Source organism: Pseudophryne corroboree, unplaced genomic scaffold (assembly GCF_028390025.1).
Source record: "Pseudophryne corroboree isolate aPseCor3 unplaced genomic scaffold, aPseCor3.hap2 scaffold_1083, whole genome shotgun sequence".
Lineage (NCBI taxonomy): Eukaryota > Metazoa > Chordata > Amphibia > Anura > Myobatrachidae > Pseudophryne > Pseudophryne corroboree.
In genome coordinates, this window is record NW_026967709.1 from 26,323 (window position 1) to 35,573 (window position 9,251).

Genomic DNA, 9,251 nt, shown 5'->3' on the forward strand with positions numbered 1-9,251 from the left:
GCGGCTGTACGTGCACGGCGTCTCTAGTTGCTAGGCGCCGGGCCGCGCAGACCATCAAGCGGACCCTGGCGCCTAACAGTATGACTCCCAAAAACAACAACCGCGTCATTGGGACCAACTGCGATTTTGGCAAGTTTAGGAGCCAACCATGTTGTTGAAGAACTGTCAGGGAGAGTGCAATGTTTTGCACCAACTGGTCCCTGGATCTCGCCTTTATCAGGAGATCATCCAAGTACGGGATAATTGTGACTCCTTGCTTGCGAAGGAGAACCATAATTTCCGCCATCACCCTGGTGAAAATCCTCGGAGCCGTGGACAGACCAAACGGCAATGTCTGAAATTGGTAATGACAATCCTGAATTGCAAACCTTAGGTAGCTTGAGGCAGTGGCTAAATGGGAACATGTAAGTAGGCATCCTTTATGTCTACCAAAACCATGAAATCTCCGTCCTCCGGACTGGAGATCACTGCCCTGAGAAATTCCATCTTGAAATTGAATTTCTTTAGGAAGAAATTGAGGGATTTCAGATTTAAGATTGGTCTGACTGAGCCGTCCGGCTTCGGGACCACGAAGAGGCTTGAATAAAAACCTTCTCCCTGCTGAATAAGGCCAATTTGAACAATCGGTGAGGGGGAACGTCTTGAAACCCCAGTTTGTACCCTTGGGACACTATTTGTAAAACCCACGAGTCCAGGTCCGAATGAATCCAGAACTGACTGAAGAGTTTTAGACGTGCCCCCACTGGTGTGGGCTCCTGCAAGAAAGCCCCAGTGTCATGCAGTGGATTTGGCAGAAGCAGAGGACAATCTCTGGTCCTGCGATCTTGAAGAGGCTACAGACCTCTTCCTTTTCCTTCCTCTACCTGCAAAGAAAGGGGAATCTAAACTTCTTGCATATCTATTGGGCCAAAATGACTGCGGTAGATAATGATGCGTCTTCATCCGTTGACAGGGAACATAGGGCAAGAAGGTTGACTTACCATTGAAATGAGGATGCATCTTGCTGCCTTTCCAATGAAGAAAGTTTAATTTAGTAATAGGTGAAAAACCATCCTTACAAAGGTGTTAATCAGAGACTTGGCTTTGTGGACACTTTTCAGAGAACAAATTTGTTAGCATAAAAATAAAGCCAGAAAATGAAGAGCTGTTTAATCACTCAATTGGATTTTTCTGCCAGCATATTTTTTTTCTCTGCAACCCACTGCTAAATTGTGCTTCCTAGCTGTTTTTATAAAATCACTGAATCAAATCTAACTCTGATTACATCAGAGAAGGCCAGGTACCCTACACCATAACAGGGAGTTTGAAATTTTGACTTGTCTACTTAAAGTTCACCAAAATCTGATAACAAGGTCAATTAGGTCCCTGGGTGGGATTGAACCACCAACCTTATGGTTAATAGCCGTACATACTAACTGATTGCGCCACAGAGACACTTTGCGAAAGTCCATACTGACAAAGGCTAATAAGCATTCATCTAAAACGTTTCCTAGAAAAACTTTAAAAAGTCAATAATCTGGAGAGTTTTTGTAAGATGTTTCTTCCATCAACCAACGAAGAAACACATTGGTACTTTCCCATGATGAGTGAGTGCTTCAGGATCTCTTGCACTTACATGTGCAGCAGAGTACTGCAATGGAAGCATGCTGGGCCCATAACCCAGAGGTAGGCAGATTGAAACTATCCTCTGCTATATGCATTTTTTTTTGTTAATTAAAGTAATCCAAAACTGGGATTGATATTTTGTCTCTTTTATTTTTACTTAAAGTACAATAACTTTTACCATTTTAATTTGTTTTAATAGTATATTGACAGTATTGTTTTCTTTCAAAAATCCACTTCATTTTCTTTACCCTATTATTAAAATGGTAATTGACAAAAACAAACTACATTGTCACCAGAAGAGCAATACAAAATGTACAAGTGATATATTAAAATCATCTTTCCAGCTTGAATTTCAATGATGCATTGGGTCAACAATTTTGTGAGAAACATCTTCACCCTTAAATAAAGATTTTCTTAATTCCTTACCTGTGTGCTAATTAGATATCACCTTGTTTTCACATTAAACAGACTTCCACATGAGAAAGCAGCAAGGATGCAGTGGCGTTAATGTTTCCTGGTGTCAACCTGTATTATTTCAGTAGACATTGAAATGAGGATACATCTTGCTGCCTTTCCAATGAAGCAAGTTTAATTTAGTAATAGGTGAAAAACCATCCCTACAAAGGTGTTAATCAGAGACTTGGCTTTGTGGACACTTTTCAGAGAACAAATTTGTTAGCATAAAAATAAAGCCAGAAAATGAAGAGCTGTTTAATCACGCAATTTGATTTTTTTGCCAGCATATTTCTTTTTCTCTGCATCCCACTGCTAAATTGTGCTTCCTAGATGTTTTTATAAAATCACTGAATCAAATCTAACTCTGATTACATCAGAGAAGGCCAGGTACCCTACACCATAACAGGGGGTATGAAATTTGACTTGTCTACTTAAAGATCACCAAAATCTGATAACAAGGTCAAGTACGTCCCTGGGTGGAATTGAACCACCAACCTTTTGATTAATAGCCGTACACACTAACTGATTGCGCCACAGAGACACTTTGCAAAAGTCCATACTGACAAATGCTAATAAGCATTCATCTAAAACGTTTCCTAGAAAAACTTAAAAAAGTCAATAATCTGGAGAGTTTTTGTAAGATGTTTCTTCTATCAACCAATGAAGAAACACATTGGTACTTTCCCATGATGAGTGAGTGCTTCAGGATCTCTTCCACTTACATGTGCAGCAGAGTACAGCAATGGAAGCATGCTGGGCCCATAACCCAGAGGTAGGCAGATTGAAACTATCCTCTGCTATATGCATTTTTTTGTTTGTTAATTAAAGTAATCCAAAACTGGGATTGATATTTTGGCTCTTTTATTTTTACTTAAAGTACAATAACTTTTACCATTTTAATTTGTTTTAATAGTATATTGACAGTATTGTTTTCTTTCAAAAATCCACTTAATTTTCTTAACCCTATTATTAAAATGGTAATTGACAAAAACAAACTACATTGTCACCAGAAGAGCAATACAAAATGTACAAGTGATATATTAAAATCATCTTTCCAGCTTGAATTTCAATGATGCATTGGGGCAACGATTTTGTGAGAAACATCTTCACCCTTAAATAAAGATTTTCTTAATTCCTTACCTGTGTGCTAATTAGATATCACCTTGTTTTCACATTAAACAGACTTCCACATGAGAAAGCAGCAAGGATGCAGTGGCGTTAATGTTTCCTGGTGTCAACCTGTATTATTTCAGTAGACATTGAAATGAGGATGCATCTTGCTGCCTTTCCAATGAAGCAAGTTTAATTTAGTAATAGGTGAAAAACCATCCTTACAAAGGTGTTAATCAGAGACTTGGCTTTGTGGACACTTTTCAGAGAACAAATTTGTTAGCATAAAAATAAAGCCAGAAAATAAAGAGCTGTTTAATCACTCAATTGGATTTTTCTGCCAGCATATTTTTTTTCTCTACAAACCACTGCTAAATTGTGCTTCCTAGCTGTTTTTATAAAATCACTGAATCAAATCTAACTCTGATTACATCAGAGAAGGCCAGGTACCCTACACCATAACAGGGGGTTTGAAATTTTGACTTGTCTACTTAAAAATCACCAAAATCTGATAACAAGGTCAATTAGGTCCCTGGGTGGGATTGAACCACCAACCTTTTGGTTAATAGCCGTACATACTAACTGATTGCGCCACAGAGACACTTTGCAAAAGTACATACTGACAAAGGCTAATAAGCATTCATCTAAAACGTTTCCTAGAAAAACTTTAAAAAGTCAATAATCTGGAGAGTTTTTGTAAGATGTTTCTTCCATCAACCAACGAAGAAACACATTGGTACTTTCCCATGATGAGTGAGTGCTTCAGGATCTCTTGCACTTACATGTGCAGCAGAGTACTGCAATGGAAGCATGATGGGCCCATAACCCAGAGGTAGGCAGATTGAAACTATCCTCTGCTATATGCATTTTTTTTTGTTAATTAAAGTAATCCAAAACTGGGATTGATATTTTGTCTCTTTTATTTTTACTTAAAGTACAATAACTTTTACCATTTTAATTTGTTTTAATAGTATATTGACAGTATTGTTTTCTTTCAAAAATCCACTTCATTTTCTTTACCCTATTATTAAAATGGTAATTGACAAAAACAAACTACATTGTCACCAGAAGAGCAATACAAAATGTACAAGTGATATATTAAAATCATCTTTCCAGCTTGAATTTCAATGATGCATTGGGTCAACAAATTTGTGAGAAACATCTTCACCCTTAAATAAAGATTTTCTTAATTCCTTACCTGTGTGCTAATTAGATATCACCTTGTTTTCACATTAAACAGACTTCCACATGAGAAAGCAGCAAGGAAGCAGTGGCGTTAATGTTTCCTGGTGTCAACTTGTATTATTTCAGTAGACATTGAAATGAGGATGCATCTTGCTGCCTTTCCAATGAAGCAAGTTTAATTTAGTAATAGGTGAAAAACCATCCTTACAAAGGTGTTAATCAGAGACTTGGCTTTGTGGACACTTTTCAGAGAACAAATTTGTTAGCATAAAAATAAAGCCAGAAAATGAAGAGCTGTTTAATCACTCGATTGGATTTTTCTGCCAGCATATTTTTTTTCTCTGCAACCCACTGCTAAATTGTGCTTCCTAGCTGTTTTTTTTATAAAATCACTGAATCAAATCTAACTCTGATTACATCAGAGAAGGCCATGTACCCTACACCATAAGAGGGGGTTTGAAATTTTGACTTGTCTACTTAAATATCACCAAAATCTGATCACAAGTTTAATTAGGTCCCTGGGTGGGATTGAACCACCAACCTTTCGGTTAATAGCCGAACACACTAACCGATTGCGCCACAGAGACACTTTGCAAAAAGTGCCTACTGACAAAGGCTAATAAGCATACATCTAGAACGTTTCCTAGAAAAACATTAAAAAATCAATAATCTGGAGAGTTTTTGTAAGATGTTTCTTCCATCAACTAACGAATAAACACATTGGTACTTTCCCATGATGAGTGAGTGCTTCAGGATGTCTTGCACTTACATGTGCAGCAGAGTACTGCAATGGAAGCATGCTGGACCCATAACCCAGAGGTAGGCAGATTGAAACTATCCTTTGCTATATGCATTTTTTTTGTTAATTTAAGTAATCAAAACTGGGATTGATATTTTTGCTCTTTTATTTTTACTTAAAGTACAATAACTTTTACCATTTTAATTTGTTTTAATAGTATATTGACAGTATAGTTTTCTTTCAAAAATCCACTTAATTTTCTTTACCCTGTTATTAAAATGGTAATTGACAAAAAAAAACTACATTGTCACCAGAAGAGCAATACAAAATGTACAAGTGATATATTAAAATCATCTTTCCAGCTTGAATTTCAATGATGCATTGGGGCAACAATTTTGTGAGAAACATCTTCACCCTTAAATAAAGATTTTCGTAATTCCTTACCTGTGTGCTAATTAGATATCACCTTGTTTTCACATTAAACAGACTTCCACATGAGAAAGCAGCAAGGATGCAGTGGCGTTAATGTTTCCTGGTGTCAACCTGTATTATTTCAGTAGACATTGAAATGAGGATGCATCTTGCTGCCTTTCCAATGAAGCAAGTTTAATTTAGTAATAGGTGAAAAACCATCCCTACAAAGGTGTTAATCAGAGACTTGGCTTTGTGGACACTTTTCAGAGAACAAATTTGTTAGCATAAAAATAAAGCAAGAAAATTAAGAGCTGTTTAATCACTCAATTGGATTTTTATGCCAGCATATTTTTTTTCTCTGCAAACCACTGCTAAATTGTGCTTCCTAGCTGTTTTTATAAAATCACTGAATCAAATCTAACTCTGATTACATCAGAGAAGGCCAGGTACCCTACACAATTAGAGGGGGTTTGAAATTTTGACTTGTCTACTTAAATATCACCAAAATCTGATAACAAGGTCAATTACGTCCCTGGGTGGGATTGAACCACCAACCTTTTGGTTAATAGCCGTACACACTAACTGATTGCGCCACAGAGACACTTTGCAAAAGTACATACTGACAAAGGCTAATAAGCATTCATCTAAAACGTTTCCTAGAAAAACTTAATAAAGTCAATAATCTGGAGAGTTTTTGTAAGATGTTTCTTCTATCAACCAACGAAGAAACACATTGGTACTTTCCCATGATGAGTGAGTGCTTCAGGATCTCTTGCACTTACATGTGCAGCAGAGTACAGCAATGGAAGCATGCTGGGCCCATAACCCAGAGGTAGGCAGATTGAAACTATCCTCTGCTATATGCATTTTTTTGTTTGTTAATTAAAGTATTCCAAAACTGGGATTGATATTTTGGCTCTTTTATTTTTACTTAAAGTACAATAACTTTTACCATTTTAATTTGTTTTAATAGTATATTGACAGTATTGTTTTCTTTCAAAAATCCACTTCATTTTCTTTACCCTATTATTAAAATGGTAATTGACAAAAACAAACTACATTGTCACCAGAAGAGCAATACAAACTGTACAAGTGATATATTAAAATCATCTTTCCAGCTTGAATTTCAATGATGCATTGGGGCAACGATTTTGTGAGAAACATCTTCACCCTTAAATAAAGATTTTCTTAATTCCTTACCTGTGTGCTAATTAGATATCACCTTGTTTTCACATTAAACAGACTTCCACATGAGAAAGCAGCAAGGATGCAGTGGCGTTAATGTTTCCTGGTGTCAACCTGTATTATTTCAGTAGACATTGAAATGAGGATGCATCTTGCTGCCTTTCCAATGAAGCAAGTTTAATTTAGTAATAGGTGAAAAACCATCCTTACAAAGGTGTTAATCAGAGACTTGGCTTTGTGGACACTTTTCAGAGAACAAATTTGTTAGCATAAAAATAAAGCCAGAAAATAAAGAGCTGTTTAATCACTCAATTGGATTTTTCTGCCAGCATATTTTTTTTCTCTGCAACCCACTGCTAAATTGTGCTTCCTAGCTTTTTTTATAAAATCACTGAATCAAATCTAACTCTGATAACATCAGAGAAGGCCAGGTACCCTACACAATAACAGGGGGTATTCGGTTAATAGCCAAACACACTAACCGATTGCGCCACAGAGACACTTTGCAAAAAGTGCCTACTGACAAAGGCTAATAAGCATACATCTGGAACGTTTCCTAGAAAAACATTAAAAAATCAATAATCTGGAGAGTTTTTGTAAGATGTTTCTTCCATCAACTAACGAATAAACACATTGGTACTTTCCCATGATGAGTGAGTGCTTCAGGATCTCTTGCACTTACATGTGCAGCAGAGTACTGCAATGGAAGCATGCTGGACCCATAACCCAGAGGTAGGCAGATTGAAACTATCCTTTGCTATATGCATTTTTTTTGTTAATTTAAGTAATCAAAACTGGGATTGATATTTTTGCTCTTTTATTTTTACTTAAAGTACAATAACTTTTACCATTTTAATTTGTTTTAATAGTATATTGACAGTATAGTTTTCTTTCAAAAATCCACTTAATTTTCTTTACCCTGTTATTAAAATGGTAATTGACAAAAAAAACTACATTGTCACCAGAAGAGCAATACAAAATGTACAAGTGATATATTAAAATCATCTTTCCAGCTTGAATTTCAATGATGCATTGGGGCAACAATTTTGTGAGAAACATCTTCACCCTTAAATAAAGATGTTTCTTCTATCAACCAACGAAGAAACACATTGGTACTTTCCCATGATGAGTGAGTGCTTCAGGATCTCTTGCACTTACATGTGCAGCAGAGTACAGCAATGGAAGCATGCTGGGCCCATAACCCAGAGGTAGGCAGATTGAAACTATCCTCTGCTATATGCATTTTTTTGTTTGTTAATTAAAGTATTCCAAAACTGGGATTGATATTTTGGCTCTTTTATTTTTACTTAAAGTACAATAACTTTTACCATTTTAATTTGTTTTAATAGTATATTGACAGTATTGTTTTCTTTCAAAAATCCACTTCATTTTCTTTACCCTATTATTAAAATGGTAATTGACAAAAACAAACTACATTGTCACCAGAAGAGCAATACAAACTGTACAAGTGATATATTAAAATCATCTTTCCAGCTTGAATTTCAATGATGCATTGGGGCAACGATTTTGTGAGAAACATCTTCACCCTTAAATAAAGATTTTCTTAATTCCTTACCTGTGTGCTAATTAGATATCACCTTGTTTTCACATTAAACAGACTTCCACATGAGAAAGCAGCAAGGATGCAGTGGCGTTAATGTTTCCTGGTGTCAACCTGTATTATTTCAGTAGACATTGAAATGAGGATGCATCTTGCTGCCTTTCCAATGAAGCAAGTTTAATTTAGTAATAGGTGAAAAACCATCCTTACAAAGGTGTTAATCAGAGACTTGGCTTTGTGGACACTTTTCAGAGAACAAATTTGTTAGCATAAAAATAAAGCCAGAAAATAAAGAGCTGTTTAATCACTCAATTGGATTTTTCTGCCAGCATATTTTTTTTCTCTGCAACCCACTGCTAAATTGTGCTTCCTAGCTTTTTTTATAAAATCACTGAATCAAATCTAACTCTGATAACATCAGAGAAGGCCAGGTACCCTACACAATAACAGGGGGTATGAAATTTGACTTGTCTACTTAAAGTTCACCAAAATCTGATAACAAGGTCAATTAGGTCCCTGGGTGGGATTGAACCACCAACCTTATGGTTAATAGCCGTACATACTAACTGATTGCGCCACAGAGACACTTTGCAAAAGTCCATACTGACAAAGGCTAATAAGCATTCATCTAAAACGTTTCCTAGAAAAACTTTAAAAAGTCAATAATCTGGAGAGTTTTTGTAAGATGTTTCTTCCATCAACCAACGAAGAAACACATTGGTACTTTCCCATGATGAGTGAGTGCTTCAGGATCTCTTGCACTTACATGTGCAGCAGAGTACTGCAATGGAAGCATGCTGGGCCCATAACCCAGAGGTAGGCAGATTGAAACTATCCTCTGCTATATGCATTTTTTTTTGTTAATTAAAGTAATCCAAAACTGGGATTGATATTTTGTCTCTTTTATTTTTACTTAAAGTACAATAACTTTTACCATTTTAATTTGTTTTAATAGTATATTGACAGTATTGTTTTCTTTCAAAAATCCACTTCATT

General features: G+C 36.0%; 1 non-coding gene across 1 annotated transcript; it reads right to left on the reverse strand.

The window, feature by feature from the left end:
- Positions 1-4,869: 4,869 nt before the first annotated feature.
- TRNAN-AUU (transfer RNA asparagine (anticodon AUU)) lies at positions 4,870-4,943 on the reverse strand. The gene has a single exon. It is a non-coding gene; the product is annotated as a tRNA-Asn (tRNA).
- Between the last annotated feature and the right edge of the window lie 4,308 nt (positions 4,944-9,251).